This window comes from Melanerpes formicivorus, unplaced genomic scaffold, assembly GCF_026170545.1.
Source record: "Melanerpes formicivorus ecotype bairdi unplaced genomic scaffold, bMelFor1.0.p_v2 SCAF_3, whole genome shotgun sequence".
Lineage (NCBI taxonomy): Eukaryota > Metazoa > Chordata > Aves > Piciformes > Picidae > Melanerpes > Melanerpes formicivorus.
In genome coordinates, this window is record NW_027142355.1 from 19236376 (window position 1) to 19255633 (window position 19258).

At 43.4% G+C, this 19258-nt stretch overlaps 1 protein-coding gene across 1 annotated transcript in view; it reads left to right on the forward strand.

Annotated features, from left to right (window-relative positions):
• Nucleotides 1–127: 127 nt before the first annotated feature.
• Nucleotides 128–19258, forward strand: part of DCLRE1C (DNA cross-link repair 1C) — a 39550-nt gene continuing 20419 nt past the window's right edge. Inside the window, exon 1 of the mRNA XM_068167970.1 lies at nt 128–330. The gene's annotated coding sequence lies outside the window, so the exon portion shown is untranslated. The remainder of the gene's footprint in view (nt 331–19258) is intronic.

The window sequence follows — 19258 nt, forward strand, 5'->3', positions numbered from 1 at the left end:
GCCGCGTTCTTTCGCAGCCCCCCCCACCCCCCGCGCTGCTCCGCTCCGCGCCCCGCCACGCCCCCGCGCCCCGCCTCCGCCCCGCGGGGGAGCTGGGAGTGGACGGCGGCAGGGCTGCGGAGGGTTGTGGGCCGCGCACCTGCCGCGGCGCTCGGTTTGCGCTAGCTGCGCGCAGGTACGCGCGTCTGTAGGCGCACGGGCTTGCGCTCCTGCGCAGACGTACGCGGGCGCGGGGCGGCTTTGCGGGACCTCCGCAGCTGCCGAGTCGCCAACCTCTGCTGTGGCGTGGAGAGGAGTTAAGGTCACCGGGCTGTTACCGTCTGTGCTCAGGTATCATTCCTTAAAGTCGCGTTATTTAAGCAGAGTCCGTTGTGATTTGGATAAATTAACCTTTTTATTTAATTTGATTTTATTTCACTTAATGCATTTTATTTTACTTCCATTTCATTTTGGGTTTATTTAATTCCATTTCATTCAATTTCATTTCATATAATTTTTAAATGTCTGACTGGCAGAGCTGAAAAAATAGGCTTACAATGAGCTTCCCAGTCACCTACATATGTTATCTATATAGAATCGTAGGTGGAAAAGACCTCTTAACATCATCAAGTCCAACCATCAATCTTACATCACCATGGCCAGTAAACCATGTCCCAGAGCGATAATTCCCAGAGTGATAACTCCTGACCTTTCCTAATTCACTAACTTCAGCGCTGGAATGAGAAGAATCCTCTTGATTTGAACTAGAGGATTCATTCCCCTTGTTGTGTAGTTTAAAAGGGTTCTCAAGCATGAACCTTGATTAAGCATATTGGGTCTTACTGTGCCATCAGGGTCCACTGCAAATGCCTCCACAACCTGACGTATCCCCTTACCTGCTGTACCTCCACATTGCCAATAGATGCCCTGTGTAGAGGGAGCAAGCCAAGCTGGTGATAACCCACAAGTTATTGCACTGCATCTCATTTCCTACAAAGGTGTGATTTTTGCATACTATCACTGCTTTTGGAGAGGGAAGGTAGCATGTTCATGCACATCTTGCACAGGATTTTTCCTGGTTTGGATTGATTATATCCCACTGTTTATTATCTCCAACACTATCACTCAACAACCCCAATATTTTTGCCATTGCTTTTCTCAGAAATTGATAAACTAACCAATACCATGGGTTCAGAATGTGGATGCATATCCAACAGGTTTCCTGCTTTAATGATTCCACCATTGACACATGCAAATTCATATCCCACACTGAGTTTTGGAACAAATGTATTCCTCGTTTTGCCCTTTTCTCTCCCGTGAATGCATGAAACTGAGCCTGCCACTGCAATTTCTGAAATCCTTGCCAATCAGACTTCTGATTCACTGGGTGATTTTTGCAGCCTCTGTGCTTGTATAATACTTGGTTTCCATAAGAATCAGTCACTGACAAGTCCAATGGATGTTTTCCATAATCATGCCCTTATATATTTATCCCCACTTCCATTCCACTCCACTACAGACAGAATTTCAGTACTGCTTCCGCTTTCCTCATGTGGGAATGATAAATCCAGGAATCCTTTTCTCCACCTTGGATACTGTGTTGAGTTTTAGGCCCCTCACTACAAAAAAGACCTTGAGGTGCTTGAGCAGGTGCAGAGGACAACAAAGCTGGTGAAGGGTCTGGAGAGCAAGTCTTAGGAGGAGTGGCTGAGGGAACTGGGGTTGTTTAGTTTGGAGAAGAGAAGGCTGATGGGAGAACTTCTTGATCTCTACAATAACCTAAAAGGAGATTGTAATGAGGTGATGATCAGCCACTTCTCCCAAGTAACTAGTGATAGGACAAGAGGACATGGCCTCAAATTACACAAGGAGAGATTTAGATTGGATGTTGGAAAAACATTCTTTACTGAAAGAGTGGTCAGGCATTGGAAGGAGCTTCCCTGAAAGGTGTTGGAGTCACCTACCCAGGAGGTGTTAAAAAAAAAAACCCATGTAGATATTGGCATTTTGGGACATGATTCAGTGGGCATGGTGGCATTGGGTTAATGGTTGGACTTGATGATCCTGGAGGTCTTTTCCACCTAAACAATTCTATGATTCTGTGATATCTAACTTTGAGTAGTAAGTACACAATAATACAGTATAAAGTCCTTCCCATTTTGGCTTAAATTTATTTTTCCTTAAAGAAATTAAAAATTATAATTTTTACCCATACTTAATCTCTAGGCTCAATGCCATACCCCTTTATTTTGAGCAGTACTCCCTGATGCCAATGAGTTTGGTGCCTATAAACTTCAAGAAGATAGATAGAGATATGTGTACTGCACGTACAGTATGTACTGGTGTATATATTGGGTTACTCACCTTTTTCCATCCTGTAGAATCACAGAATATATTTGGTTGGAAAAGACCTTCAAGATCATCCAGTCCAACCTTCAACCCAGCATTACAAGGTCTACACTAAACCAAGTCCCTAAGCACCAGGACTACACACCGCTTGAACACCCACAGGGATGGTGACTCCACCACTGCCCTGGGCAGACCATTCCAATGTTTGAGAACCTTCTCTGTGAAGAAATATTTCTTAACATCCAGCCTGAACCTCCCCTGGCACAGCTTGTATCTATTTCCTCTGGTCCTGCTGCTTGACAGCAAGGAGAAGAGTCTGGCCCCCTCCTCATTCCAATCTCCCTTCAGGTAGTTGTAGAGAGTGATGAGGTCTCCTCTCAGCCTCCTCTTCCCCGGACTGTACACTCCCAGCTCCGTCAGACACTCCTCATAGGCCATGTGCTCCAGGCCCTTCGCCAGCCTTTGTTGCCCTTCTCTGGACACTCTCCAGCACCTCAAAGTCCTTCTCATAGTGAGGGGCCCAGAACTGAACACAGAACTTGAGGTGTGGCCTCACCAATGCCAAGCACAAGGGGATGATCTCCTCCCTGTTCCTGCTGGTCACAGTGTTTCTAATACAAGGCAGGATGCCATTGGCCACCTTCACCACCTGGGCACACTGCCAACTCATAGTTAGTCAACTATAGGTTGGCCTTTATCCAGAATATAGCTTCTGGGTACTGCCAAAAGACTGCAAATAATATTTCTGCCAGAGATAATCCCAGGGGATGCCTGGGCATATTTCTTATGTCCCATAAAGCTGAATTCACAGCTCCCGATGATTTTAAAACCATGTGCATGCATATTTCAACTAATTTTACTTTGATTGTCCTATTTATTCTGTCTGACTTTCTTGATAATTGGGCTGATATGTATTTGTTGTAAGATCTGGTGACTTAGACATTTGAACATGTAGAGCTGCCCCAAAATGTGAGGCCCTGTCTGAATCTGTCTCTTCTGGTGATTGGGGCCTTTGATAGTGGCAAGCTGATGATAAGTCTTACTTGCAAACCTCTGCAGCAGCATAAATTCCATGTGCTGCCCAAATCCACTGCACTTGGTTCCTGATGTTTTCTGCTTCACCATGAGATCTATCATGGAACCATCTAGCAATGACCAATACATGTTTTCTTGGTATGACAGGCTTCCCCCCATTGTCTGTGTCTTTGGTCTCTTCCCATTTTTTCCAGTTATTTTTTTCTTCGGGCCTTACCCCATGGTATGTTTCTGTCACACATGAGAAGCTCAGTCCCTCTGGATTTTGAATCATGAGCACGAAAACACAGGACCTGCTGTTTGGCTACTACTTTTGCAGAGGCACCAGCTAAGGCATTTCCTTGGGAGACAGGACCATCTTTCAGGCATGGCACACTCCAAAAGCATATCATGAGTTGGTATAAATATTTACTCACTTGATTTTGCTTGCTGCTTGTGCTAAGGCTATCAGTTCTATTCCTTTGGTATTTATTACTGCTGGTAAAGCTCCTGATTATCACACTCTGTTGTCCACCACTGCATATCCAATCACCCATTTCTCATGCTGGTAATATGAGGATCCGTCCACATATAAATTTAAATCAGGGTTTAACATAGGTTCAGCTTTTAAATCCTCTTGCAGCTAGTAGTAGTCATAAAAACCTTTTCACAGTCATGGTGTGGGGTACCATCCTCTGGCAACAGCAAAAGTGCAGAAGGGTTTAAGGTATTGCAATGCTTTAAAATTATGCTGACCACCATTAATAAAAGAAGTTTGTACCTTTGAGCTCATTGTGGTGATCAAGCCTGAGTTGCACATTGCTTTAATAATATTTCAACCTCATGTGGCACAACCACATTTAACTGATGTCCCAAAATCAAAGGACAGATTCTTTCTACCACTGTGGCTGCTGCCACTAGTGCTCCAAGATGTTGAGGAGTATCATTTATAACAGGATCTGATTTAGCTGAGTAATTTGCTACAGGCCAGTGACGTGGTCCCACATTCTGCGTAATCATTCCACTGGCTACTCCCTTTCTTCCATGAGTATACAAGTTTAAAGGCTTAGTATAATCCAGTAAGCCTAATGCTGGAACAGTCATTAAAGCTCTCTTTACAGTTTCAAATGCCCACCTTCTTTCTGGGCCCAACACCAGGGGTTCTAACTTCTCTTGTCTCCTGGCAAGAGGCTTGATTAATTCTCCTAGAATCAATGCTCTGCAGAATCCCACTCATCCTAAAATCCCTCTTAACTGTTGGTTCTTGTTTTTTGCTTGGGGGTTTGTTTTGTTTTGGTTTTTTTTTACAAGCTGGGGTAAATTAATGATTGCTTCAGTTCTCTCTGGATCTGTTAACCTCTGCCTGCCCTTTAAGATAAATCCAAATATTTCACTCCTTACACTGCTCTAACTTAGATGGAGATGCACAGTATTCCTTTTCCAACAGTTGTGTATATAAATGTGCATGCAGTGTGTGCCAAACAGTTCTCTTTCAAATAGTCACTAACAACAAACCTTCCATATACTGTACCAATGCTGAGCGTCTGGCTAATTTTGTATCTTCCAAATCAGTTTTCAATATTCATGAGAATATAGTTGGTGAACCCACAAGTCCTGTGGCAGCCTCATTCACGTTAACTATTTCCCTTCTCAAGTGAAAGCAAGTAGCAGCTAGCTTTGACCACTACAATGGAAAATGCAGCAGTTAAATCTATTAACTGGGAAAATTCTTGCCCAGGTGCAGAATCTGCAATAAACAGGTTGATGGATCTGGTACCAAGGGTGTGACACTATCACACGCCCATTGATTTTCCCTAAGTCCTGTACAGCTCTGTACTCTGGACTCTTGATTACCTTCTTCATCAGTTCTGGGTTTGGTAACTGGCAGCATGGGAGCATTACACAGTGATTCTCATTCTGTCAAAACCTCGTGGATTTATTTTTGAACATTAGGATGTGCTTCATTTGGGATGGGATACAATGGTACTGCTGGTGGAACAACCTCCTTTGTTTTTATCTGCAAGTAGTGTGCTGACTTCAACAACCCTACACCCATGCTCATGGGAATCCACAATACTTTTGGAACTTCCTTTAATTCTGAGGTGATTTCTATTAATTTCTGGTTGCATCTTCCTTACTCTTCTGTTACACTTGCTCGCCCACCATGATAATCAAATCTGTCCCTTCTGGTGTAAAACTTTATTCCACATGCAGAGCCTCTTCCCAAGAGACATACTGGTGAATCTCCAGCTAGTACAATAGTACAACCCTTCCCCATATGCTCTCATTTCCAACAGTTACTAACAATGGTTTAGTCAGTTCTCTCTGCTTCTCCTGCTATGCCCTGTACTTGGTCTTTTGTACAAGACCCTTCAGCTACTTAATTTAGGAGTGATAATGTTGCACTATCAAAAGTACCATTTCTTTATCTCCATTTATCTATTATTATATGCGTCTCTTGATCTAACTTTGTTTTCCAGAGGGAGAAACATAAACCAAAAAATCCAACCACTTAATGTCCACTAAAGGACAGGTTTTACTTGTCCATTCAAACTGGCTCTGCTCTTTCCTCTCAACACTGTTCTTCCCACCATACACCTTCACTGGAGGCTTCTTGCCCTGAAAGACAAATTCCACTCATTGAATTTAGTAGAAATCTCCTTCTTGCTGCATAGAAAAGATGTAAAGGTCAAATTTGTAGGTGAAAAGACCAGAAAGAAGAAAAGTAGCTGCAAATATTAATTTTCTGTGCCTTGGTTGAAGATCAATTCCTGCTCACCCCTAGTCATTTGAGATCTGCCTGGTTGCAGCTCACAGGAGCTCCCCAACTCTTGAACAACAGTCCAGTGAAACCAGTCATTTTTCTTGTGAAAGATTTCAGTCATTTTAGGTGAAAAGTGATGCCAAGGCTGCTTGGGGCAAGTTTTGTGTACACAGGGCTCTGGGTGCACTTGATTTCCTCTCAGCATCCTGTTGAAGACCAAAGCACCACAACTTCAAAGACAAAAGTTATTAAATTCATGCAAGGCCAGAAAATTATTAAGCTTTCAACAAGCTTGACTCCATCCTGAACTGAAGTACTGGGTGGAAAATCATATTAGCTCCTGTAACCCTCCAGCATTTGTTCCCGCACTTGCTGTTTAGTGAAGTCTCTCCAGGTCTGAGTGGAGAGGCTCTTCATCTCAAGTCACTCCGAAGAAAAAAAACAATCCCATGGGGTGAAGGATGTGACTTCCTGACACACAAGAGCTCTTGACCTACCAAAACTTTATGAGTGGCTTTACACTCACTTTTTCAGCACTTACGTGTTATATTCCTGAGCAGTCTCTGGCTCTGCCCAGATTAAATACTGAGGGTTGTGTAGCACCTGGTTGGGGCCTGGGAAGCACTGGGTTCCCGGGGGGGAACAACTGTGAGAGTCCTGCATACTGTATGTATGCTTGGAGTTATGGCTATACAGGAACAACAGCAACAAAAAGGGTGTGGATATATCAAGACTCAAGGTTCATAGAATCATAGAATGGCTCAGGTTGGAAGGGACTTTAGAGATCATCTACTCCATCCTCCCCACCATGGGCAGGGACACCTCTCAACTAGACTTGGCTGCTCAAGTCCTTATCCAGCCTGACCTTGAACGGTCCTGAGGAGGAGGCATCCACAACCTCACTGGGCAGCCTATTCCAAAACCCCACTACCCTCATACAGAAGAACTACTTCCTAAGATCCAGTCCAAACGTACTCTCCCTCAGCTTCAAACCATTTCCTCTTGACCTAGACACTTGTATCAAAAGTCCCTCTCCAGCCTTCCTGTAGGATCCCTTCAAGTATTGGAAGGCACTAAAATGTCACCCCTGGAGAATTCTCTTGTGTGACCAACCCCAGCTGCCTCAGCCTAGCCTCACAGCAGAGGTTTTCCAGCCCTTGGATCATCTTTGTGGCCCTCCTCTGGACTCGCTTCAATAGCTCTGTATCCTTACGATGGAGGTATTCAAGGTGGAGTCTCAGAAGAGTAGAGGCCACTTCAGGAGAAATGGGAACTTCTACTCTAAGCTAGGATTTCCCCCCATCAGAAATGGAAAAAGAGGAGAAAGCTTTTGGTATGGGTCACACAATATTCATGAAACAATGTGGTATAGAAATGTCAGAGATTGATGTGATCCTGGGTGAGGAATTTCTACAGGAAAAAGGAGTTATTTCTGCCATGGTACTGGGTACTAGTGAGATCCCATCTGGATGGTATTCATCCTTTTGGCCACTCAAGCTCAGGAAAACCTATTTTGTTCAGGAAGAGGCATTAGGAGAAGCCAAACAATGGGGTCTATCTTCCAAAGGAAGACTGAAAAGCTTCTCTTGGTTAGTCCTGCCAAATGGATGTCTAGAATGGATACTGTGGTTCTTATACACAGCATGAAGAGGAGTGAAATGTGATATAACATGTTTAAGCTGATGGGTTTTGCTGGCCCAAGAACAAATGGCCATGAAGGATGCACCTGGAGTGTTGTGTTCAGAGTAGGGGATTTCAATTAATTGAAGGAGAGAGTAGCTCTAGGACAATCTTTCAGGCAGAGTTGTGGGAAGTAGAAAAATCACACTGGGGAGTTGGATTAGATCATCTCCAGAGATCCCTTACAAACTTTACCAATCTGTAATTCCATTAAAGATTGAGTCACATTGAATTGTGAAAAACACTATAAAAGGGGGGAAGGGGATTGGCACTGGAAACCAAGCATCATTTTCACTATGAAGTCCTCTCTATACAAGCACAAAGTCAGGAAAAAAAAATATTTTGCCAGGAGATCTACTCCATCCATGGAATAGGATGTATTTGGTGTGGACCTCTCCTGTACCCAGAGCTCTAGGAGCAAACCCTGTTGATACACATGACTCAAGATGTAGGATCCATGAAGCTTGTATTTCAGAGCTCATCAAATTTCTCCCTTGGAAAATGAGACCATTCCTGTAGTCCTGATACATGTGGTTACAGACCTTCCTACCTTAACAAAACACAGGTGCTCAAAATACATGAGAATGCTCTCAGTCGTCTTCACAGATACTCTGTATGCTCCTTGGCTGGGCAGTGCTGCAAGGTGGGTGTGCTGGGGGTCCAAAGCCTGTTATCTGCTGGTTCTCACTCACAGGACAGATGACACAACAGGGCGGTTGGTTTTCTGCCATCCACTGTTCTCTTTTTACTACCCAGTGGAATTGAGCAAATAGTAAAACAACTTGCCCCAGCTGGCTGGAAATTTTCTCACAGAGACTAGTTTTATGGAGCTTTTTGGGTTTGTGTGTTTTGTTTGTTTGTTTGTTTCCAGAAACCCTATCAAGCTGTATTGTCTAAGAATATAGACAAGCTGCTAATACCAAGTTCAAAACAAGTGCATCCATGACTGCCCCATAACACTGACTGACCTCTCAATTTAAAGTATATCATTATTGAGTGAAAAGTATGGATGCTTTTCAGGTCTGAAATGAAAAAGGCAACCTGATTTGTAATGCAAGAAATAATATAAAAGGAAATCTCAGATGGTTTAACATTGCAAAAGTTTGTTCTACCCAGGTTGCACACAATTTCCCTTCCCATGTTGTTGTTTGGTGTTCTTTACATTTATCACAGCTGGCTGTGCCTAACTGTTAGGAGCAGTTCCAAGGTTTAAAGGCTGAGCTGTAGTTCTCTTTTCTCAAAAATAGTCCTGGCATGGCTATCAAGAAATAGGTTTGGCCCATAAATTGCAGAGACCTTTGGAGTCTCTTCAGAATATCAGAACTGCAGACAAGTGAAAAAAAAAGAAATGCTCTTCCCTGCCTAATATTTTATTTATTCTAAAGGCCATCATGTGCTTTTTCCTGTACTCTGTGCAAACATTTAATTCAGCATTTATATGAAAATTTAAAAATCTATCCCAAGGCTAATTATACATCACTGTCATTGAGGCTGCTGCCTCTGTAACTCACCAGCTGGCTGCTCAAGTCCTGAGGTGGAGGTCAGTAACTCATCTGTGGAGGCAGTGCTGTCTTTAGCTCTTCACCAGCTTGTCTCTCTGATGCTCTGCATGTCCTTTCAAGTGATCTAATGTGCTGGGTTTTCTAATGCATCCATTTATTCCATAACTCTTTGTTAACACTGGCTTTCTGCTGCAATTTATCTTAGTCACGGCTCCAGCAACAGCAGCCACTGCTCTCCTGTTTCCTTCCCCACGGCAATTTCAGCTTCCCAACTCAGCCCTCAGTGATTACAGCCTGGTAATTGGTTTTTACACCATTAAATCAGCCTTCAGCTCCCAGCATCATGGCCCTTTGGCTATTTCATTTGGCATGCTTTACTTTGAAAGGATACAATGGAGCCTTCTAACAAAACTTCCACAACCCAAAATTCCTGGAGGACTGAGGAACTGTTTTCACCTGTGTTTTTAAGCCCAAAGGGAACCCATTAACAAACTTGCTTCATTACCATGGACTTTAAACTCATCTTTGTGCTAAATATGATCCAGCAGCCTCTAAGTCAAGGAAATGCTCTATAAGGCAAAGTAAAATGGACACTTATAACACCGAGATCCCTCTCTTGTCCCAGAAGAGTTGTGTTTGTCTCCCTCTATGGAAAAAGCCACCCAGTCCTGCCAGGCAAAGAGGAAAGCCAGTCTGAGGAGTTTCACCATTGCTTAGCCAATCCAGAGCAAGGGGCATGATATTTTTTTTTATCCTGCAGTGCTGAGGTTGCACAATTTCTTGCCTTTGCATGTGTTAAGGGCATGTGTCTGCTGCAAGGACACAGGGTTTCTGAGGGTTCCCTGTGAAAAAAAGAAACAAAAAACCTTCATGTTTTGCTGTTCCCATTGTTGTCTTTACTTAGTAGCTGCCTGTAAGGACCAAGAGATTCTTAAACTGATACCAGTTGGTGTTACAGACATATTCAAACTGGGGGAAAAAATCAGCAAAAGTATTTCTAGCACACTCAAGCTGCACTCTAGTGATTTAGCCTACGGTCCTTTCTTGTCTCTTTCATCTTCCAGCAACTTTATTTGAGCCTCTACCTTACACCTTTCAGAGATCTTCTCTTAAGCAGGGGTTCACACAATACTTTAGTGCTGATGGAGAACTCCAGTGGCAGTGGGACCCAGGGAGAAGACACCACACAGGGAAACATGGCACTGCTAGAGCAACCAACACTGGCACTGCAGGGCTGAAGCTGATTCAAGCAGCCTGTATCCACCAGCTCCCTGGACATTGCAGTCATTGCCTAGGACACAGGGAGCGACATTAGCTCAACAGAAGGGGGAAAATCATGGTCTTTTGGTTTTTGCAACCAAGGAGGGGCTTAGGGGAGGCAGTCAGCAGGGGGAGGCATGAGTTCACAAATTCAGCCCTGCAGCATCCCTTGGAGATAGGCATAGAGGCAATAGCCTTTAAATGGTACTGCAAAACTATTTCACTTTTTCCACATTTATGTTTAGCTCTTGGAGATCAGATGAGAGGCTGGATAAACCAAGAAACTGAAACAATGAGAGCTGGGGGATGTGTTATCCAAGTTATTTATTATAATCTTCCCTCTCCTTTTGGTTTTCCAACAATTTGAGTTTCCTCTTTTATGTTATTTAATGTAGTACAGAAGCTTTCCCGTCTGTTCCTTCATACTCAAAACCTCAGCTGGAAGTCACTACCTTTGATAGAAGATGTTGAGAAAAATTACCTTCAAGATTTTGGTTTTTTAGGAAAAAAAAGTCTTCAAAAAGATAACTGCTTCACTAAATATATGTCCAATGAAATATATGTTCTCTGAGCCTCTGTTGCACGTATAAGCAATTTAACAACATCCAGGTTGGTGGCAAACTTGAAGTGAAGCAGCACCTGTGAACCTGTTTCAAAACATCTCTTTGAAGAGCAGGAGAAAGAAGCTCAATCTGACATCAGTCATTTCTGTGTTTGCTGTCTGTGTAGCAGCTGAACTGAGGACAACGGTGAAGGTTAAGAACAAAAGCATCCTTCTCATCTGCTGCCTTTTCCACTTGTGCAGTGTCGCTTGTCAGCGCAGGGAGGGTGGCAGTAACAAAACTGGGAAATCTGGATTGTTGCTGTCTTTTCAAGAGGACAAAAATGGTACTTTTAGTAAATCTCAAGGACACAGAACAACAGTACCATCTCCTGATTTTGCAGGTCTGTCTTGTCATTTGAGCTTTCCACAGCAGGGTGAACAAAAAAAAATCTCCCTGTCTCTGTTCTTCCTCATTATGCACATATGGTCCCCTTGGCACCACCACATCCTTCAAATGCAGCGGTTGGTGATGCTCTCTGCAGACAGGTTGAGATGAAAGGTCTTCCTCACTGTGCCAGGACAGGTCATCACACCAGCAGCGAGGGTCTGCATGACTCCTGCATCTTCCCAAGTCACTCTAAGACTACTTGGCAGCCAAGCACATGCAGGAGGAGGTTTCCTTCCCCAAGTTTAATGTCCCTGAGGCATATGCTCCATTAAACGGCAGTTAGCCACAGCATGACTGAAACACCTGCCTGAAATCCAGACTGCTGCCTCCTGTGCTGAAATGTTTCCAGCTCTCACTGCCAGCTTTTTCCTCTCCATGAGCTGTGCAATTCAAAACCTGCAGCAGCTACAGCCTCTGAATTGAAAAATGGGTAATTTAGATTCAGTTTGCATGGGAGAGCTGTTATCTTCCTAAGTTTATGAGTCTGAGGATGGAGAGCTCCATCCCATGTGAGAGGTTTGGACCTCTTATCTCAGGGGCTCACAAAGCACCAGTCATTGCTTTTATTTAGGTAACTCTAGACTGAGATTGATGATAGTGGTTAGAAACTGTGAGAGTCTTCAGGGAGTAAAATGAGATGTTTCAGAGAAGAAAAACAAAACCAAACAAACAAAACCCACCCAAAACAAAACAAAAAACCACACACCAACCTCCAAAGTATCTATCTCTTCATTTCTCCTGTGGCCTGTCACTGATATTCACAGAATCACAGAAACATTCAAGTTGGAAAAACCCTTGGGATCACCAAGTCCAACTGATAACCCTGTTCTGCAAAGTTCACCTCTGAACCATATCCCCAAGCACCACATCCAAATGACCTTTAAACACATCCAGGGTTGGTGACTCAACCAGCTCCCTGGGCAGCACATTCCAATGCTTGACCACTCTTTCTGTGAAAAATTTTTTCCTAATGTCCAGTCTAAACCTATTCAGTCACAGCTTGAGGCCATTCCCTCTTGTTCTACCATTAATTGCCTGTGAGAAGAGACCAGCACCAGCCTCTCTACAATGTCCTTTCAGGTAGCTGTGGAGAGTGATGAGGTCTCCCCTCAGCCTCCTCTTTTTCAAACTAAACAGCCCCAGCTCTTTCAGTCACTGCTCATAATATTTATTCTCCAGGCCCTTCACCAGCTTCAGTGCCCTCCTCTGTACTTGCTCCAGCACCTCCACATATCTCCTGTATTGAAGTGCCCAAAAATATTAAAATTATTAAAATAGGATCAGCTGAGCAGAGAGGAAAATACTTTGCAACTCCTTTTTCATAACCTCTTAATTTATCTCCCTGCTTAGAAGCCATTTATCCAGTCTGGTGTCATTCTCTCCTACTTACCACAGCATGTTGACCCTTGCTCAGTCCTTTGGCACCTCTCCAAAGTTTGTTAAATGAGTGAATTACAGAGTCCTGAGCTACTGGTCTTAAGTTTCAGAGTGACCAGGAACCCAGACTTCTGACCTGTTTACGTGTAGTAAGTAATGCTTCACATCCTCCTTGGTTATGGATGGCAAATAATGTCATCAAGCTGTGCCAGGGGAGGTTTAGGCTGGATATTAGGAAGAAGTTCTCCACAGAAAGACTGATTGGCCGTTGGAATGGGCTGCCCAGGGAGGTGGTGGAGTCACCATCACTGGAGGTGTTTAAGAGACTGGATGAGGCACTTGTTGCCATGGTTTAGTTGATTAGATAGTGCTGGATGATAGGTTGGACTTGATGATCTCAAAGGTCTTTTCCAACCTGGTTAATTCTATTCTATTCTATCTGATGTAGATCATGCTACTTTGCCCTGTCATAGTAAAACAAGAATTATGAACGTTTGGTGTGGTATTTTTCCTGTCTGATGGATACAAATGGTAAAATTGTAAATAACAGAGAAGCTATTCCTAAACCAAGATTCTCAATGACCTTTTAATGTCTTCTGTCTGTTGCATACTTAAGCTAATATAATTCTTCTGCTTCTTTTGCATTGTCAACAATCTGCTTGCAATATGCATACTAGCAGTGAGTATCTCTTCTAAACACTTTATGTAAACTCATCCTTCACATACATAAATCTCTCTTCTCTGTTGACACATTGCACTGGTCTGACAAAATATTAATCCAGTTGCATCTTTTTCACTTGTTGGGACCAAAGTTGTAAGTGATAGGCTATTTAAAAAAAAAAAAACCATCCTATTTTTAATGAGCCTCTCCTCAAACCAGTGGTCTTTCAGCCCTTGCTACATAGACTACTTCTTTTTGGAAGAGTCGATGAACAGAAGCAGGGTTCCTCTGGGCTGTGACTCAAGTTCCTTCTGAACAAGATGAAGATAGGTTCATCAGGGAGGTAAGGAGTTGGCAGGCTTTACCCACTGCAGCCACAGAACAAGGTTACAGAGCAAGAGCTCTGCTGTCTGTAGCTTTAGGAGACCAGAGCTGTGGAAAGAAGCAGATCTGTGAGGCCATCATGCTCTTTCCTCCAGGAGAAATACTGCACAACACATCCCTGTGTCAAGCCTGCCTGGCTCTCTCCATGCACAGCATTCTAGCACCTATCTTGTAGCACCCACAGCCCACCTGCTGATTCTTCCCAGCACTGGCTGTTCCTTGAAAGCATTCTGTATTTGGCACAAGGATGTTCTGCAGGCCTGCATAGCTCAGCTGATATCCTCTAGGCAGCCTGGGCAAAAATGAAGAACTTGCCACACGTCCAGTCTACCTCCTTTTTGCTCCATCCCCCTTGCAAAACCGAGCAGCTGCCAGATTACCCACCCAAGCAGGACATCTTCCCCTTGGCTAAGGCGTGCTGGCACTCATGCCCAGGCAGAATGAACATCTGCAGTGAAGAGCTGGGACTGCATCCTGCTTCCCCTGCCAGCAAGGGAGGAGGTTTCTGCGGGTACAAGATCGCTGGCAAAATGCTGATGCATCTATGTGGTTGAATCCTTACACACCCTTGTCCTTCCCTGAATTCAGGCTCTTTTCCCCCTGCCTTCCCCATCCTCCACCTGTTTTCAGGCATTCCCTTCATTTTGTGTCCATGTCCTGAGAACTGCCACCTGCCTGGATATCTGCAGCAGCAGCACCACAGAGGTCCTGCTGTGTGTAGGTGCCTCTACATAGCGTCATCTGTCACACTGCAGCTAAGCTGCCTGCCTTGGGAAAGTTGGCACAAGGAGCTGTGAAATATGAAAGCATCTGGTTCCATAAGTTATTGGGTAAGGACTCTTCTGTACCAAAGAAATAGCAAATAACAAGGAAAACACCAAATTAAGCATACGGACATTAATGAGCAGGTGATGTGAGAGGGAAATGAGGTCAGAGCTCATGAGGCCATTAAAAGAAGTACACCAGCCTTGATTTTGTAACTGCAAAAAAAGGAAGAAACAGAGTATGAATATTGAGGAATTTTTGAGAGAGCTTGGGATACTGCATGGAACTTACTATGGGATTTTTAAAGGAAGGACAGGAGACATAGAAAGGGAAATATCAGAGTGGAATAAACATGGGAAGATGGCAAGGATGAAGGTTGGAGGGGTCAGACATGGGCAGGCTATCAGGCAGGACATTGACCTGGCTGGATCCTGTGACTGATCCTTGTAGTCTGGCCTGCCTTCTTCTTAATTCCCATTCTTAATTACTTTTTCCATGTCATCATCCTACTAACCTGTGGGCCAGCCCCTGGAAAAGGGGCTAGGAGTGACAGGAACCACAGATCTGAGCACCAGCACCAGAGGGATGAGGCTATACACACTTACTGGAGGTATGTAAGTGCCAGCACTCGCAGCAGCCTGGCTGTTTCTGTTTTCCTTAGTGAATTTCATCCCATGTACATTTAATTTTCTAGCAAATGTCAAGCTCACTATATGGGAAGTGGAAGAAAGACTCAAGGTCTGAGCTAGGGGTGGGTAAGGGAGCCAGGGAACAGCATACTGGATAGGATTTTCAAGAGATTCATGGTCCTGGGGTGCCTGTGGAGGCAGAAAATATGGAAGAATATTGAAGAAAAAGAGTGCCTCAAAAGCACCAAACAGAAAAGATACTCTGTTCCAACACTGAGACATGTAAATGCACTGGTTGAACAGAGTATCTGTAAAAATGCGATGTTTGTTCAGAGTTACATTGCAGGGTTTCTTGGTGCTGACCTGGAACTCTCCTGGCAGTAGACATTCACCAGAGACCCTCCCAAAAGCTATTTGCAAGTGTGCCACACTTCAGACTTGAAGCCAATGCAAAGTCTCAACTGCAAGAAGAGAGAAAATGTGGGGTTGTAAGTAATTACAGCTTGCCAAGAGGTGCTTTGCACAGGCAGGCTACTAAGAAGGCTACAAATAAATGTGAATCCAGGGGACCTTGGGTAACAGGAGAGAACCTGCAATGACCATAAAGCAACACCAATCAATCTGCTTTCAGACAGACTTCATTTGTATCAGACAATGTGAGGAACAGCAGCATTAACAGCTCTTGAGTTAGAAATTTTCTCAAGGGCTGGAACACCTCTGCTGTGAGGATAGGCTGAGGGAGCTGGGGTTATTCAGCCAAGAGAAGACTCCAAGGGAAACTTGCATCTGCCTTCCAATACCTGAAGAGATCCTACAGGAAGGCTGGAGAGGGGCTTTTCATAAGTGTGTCTAGCAATAGGACAAGGGGGAATGGTTTGAAGCTGAGGGAGAGTAGGTTTAGACATACTTAGGAAGAAGTTCTCCAGTATGAGGGTGATGAGACTCTGGAATAGGTTGCCCAGGGAAGTTGCCAGGGGTTGCCTTCTGCCTGGGTGTGCTCAAGGCCAGGTTGGAAGAGGCCTTGAGCAGCTGAGTCTAGTTGAGAGGCATCTCTGCACATGGTGGGGAGGTTGGAGTAAATGATCTCTAAGGTCCTTTCCAACCTAAGCCACTCTGTGCTATATCTGTAATCAGTTCCAAGCCAGACAACTATTTTCAAAACCTTGAAATGAGGAAACCATGTTTGAAAATCCAAAGTTCATGTTCAGCTGTCTACTTAGGTGGCAAGATAACTGTCCACTGGGGTACCAAAGTGAAAATTAAAACACTTTTCCCATCTTTCTGTGGTGGTTTGAGCTGCTGTGACTGCAAAGTAATCAAACAATCATAGTTCCACTTTCAGACAACACAATTCCATAACAAGTTCAAGTTAAGGCTGAAAACAGAGAAAAACCAGCCTACAACACACAAACACAGCTTTTATTTCCCCAGTGTAACTGGATGAATTCAGAGAGGTTGCACCTTGCCATTTCACTTCTAGCTGTCAAACACAAAGCCTGAAAAGTAGGTCTTGGAAATGTTGTTTTACCTCCTTATATGAGCTTCAGCAGGCAGAGGAAGGATTTATTCCTGTCTTGTACAAAGCCATGAGGTGAATTAGAAATTGGCTGAGTCCAGCAGACCTGGGCAGCTGGTAAGCACTTGCTTAAGAGGGACCTTTGCCATCATCCATTTACGGAGCTGCTGCAAGTAGTCACTGGAATCATTACAGCGTTCCATGACAAGAGGAATACCGTCAGATAAGAAAAGTACCTTGGCAAGTATTTTCACAGATTTACAAGACTAATCAGCCAAAGAGCAGGTACTTCCATCTCTTAGCAGTAAAATGGAAAGATGTGATTTTATCTCTCTTAAAAGTTACTGAATTTCACTAAAAAGTTTTTGTAATGGCCTCTGGGAATAAGTTATTTATCTTGATATGAACTGTTGTGTCACCCCTGAAATGACCCCAGACTGCTTCCTTCCCATACTTTTTCACAACTTGATGACCTTAAATTGAGGGGTAAATAATGGACAAATAATTGGGCATAACCTGACAATTATGTGCTTGCATCCCAGAAAGTGAACCACAGCCTGGGCTATATCAAAAGCAGTGTGGCCAGCAGGTCAAGGGAGGTGATTCTACCACTCTGCTCTGGTGAGACCCCACCTGAAGTACTATTGCCTGCTCTGGAGTCCTCAACACAAGACAGACATGGACCTGTTGGAAAAGCTCCAGAGGAGGCCACAAAACAGAGGACTGGCACACCTCCCTGTAAGGAACTGCTGAGACAGATGGGGTTTTTGACCTGTAGAAGAGAGGGCTCCAGGAATACCTTATTGCAGTCTTTCAATGCTTAAAAGACAAACAGAGACTTCCTCTTAATGCAGCTTTCCAGTTAGTCCCAAGCTGGATGGGGCTTTGAGCAATGTGATGTAATGAAAGCTATCTCTGCCTGTGGCCAAGAGGTTGGACCTAGATGATCTTTAAAGACTCTTCCAACCAAAACCATTCTATAATTTTAAGAATTAAGCAAATGGCCTCATACTAGATTAATGTTATATTGTGATCACAGACAAACACGAACTCAGGCAACAACCCTGTAGCTGTTTCTTTTTAAAGAAAGGCACCCCTTCAGCTTCATAGATAAGGCCAGCCACAGCTACAGTCTGTAAGAACAGACTGGTATTAACCTTGAGTTTAGCAAGAATAGGAATGAAATATGGACACAGACTGGATGTCAAAGGACAATTATATCTGAAACTGTCACTGCCACTACAAAACCTGCTGAAGTGAGAAAACTATGAAAATCATCACAGTCTGTCTGTAAACTGGCCTTCAGTACCAATTATAAGTTTTAGGTTTCCTTTTTATCCCATTAGCCTTTAAAATATCACAATGAGAGTCAACCTTACTGACAATGCTGGAAAATGGAAGTAATAAATTCTAGGGAATTCACTCTCTCCAAGTGCAAAGAATCTGACAATATATACAAAATCAGCATTTCTGAAGTGGAACAGGAATTTCCAAGCTACTTGTTGGAAAGAAAATCTCCATTGACTTGTATGAAACACACACACATTGTTTTAAAACAGAATACAAGAGAGAAAGCATCCAGCAATACTGCAAAAACCATTGAAGAGTGGAGTCAGGCAAAATGGGGGAAGCCCAGAATAATATTTAAAAGTTGTTTCTAATTATCGAAGTTTTTCTTTTAAAAGGTTACCTGCCATTTTAATTCCTGCTGAGCGTCCAACTGTATCTTTTAGAAACTGAGAAAACAGCTGTACCAAGCAGTCTCACTTACTTTGTGTATTCTGATGCAAATCAATTATGTCAAAAAATTCGAGATGGCCACACATCTACTTTAATGAATCTTTCAGGCCCTTTTCACATTCACTGGAAGAGTTCTTTTCTAGGAATCTATGAAATTAAAGTGAGAGCCACTATTTTAAAGGTACAAAATACACAGGCTATCCTGATAATTGTTCTGTTCCCCCATGTGATTGCAAAGAATGCAAAACCCCCTCTCTTAAAAAGTACATCCAGAGCAACCCAAATAAAAAGGAAATCATAATTAAAATCTGAAGTGAAATGTACTGTGGCAATGTTTTATTTGTGTCATTGCAGCAGCTATTGTCATGCCATTAGAACCTTCCTGGAACAACAACAACCTTCACAGTGGCCTCTGAGTGCCTTTCAGTCATTTCTCTAACAAAGCTCATACAAATTTAAGGAAAAAACTTCCAAGCAGTCTAAATAAGGTGCCCAGATCACCATCACCTATTATCAATGAGATATTCTGAACACTAATTTTGACATGAAGCTGCAAGTTCTCTGTTTCACTGTTGTTGTATAGGTATTCGACCACCCCAAGCACAACTTCCAGGGCAAGATGTAAGCAAGCGAAGACATTTATTAC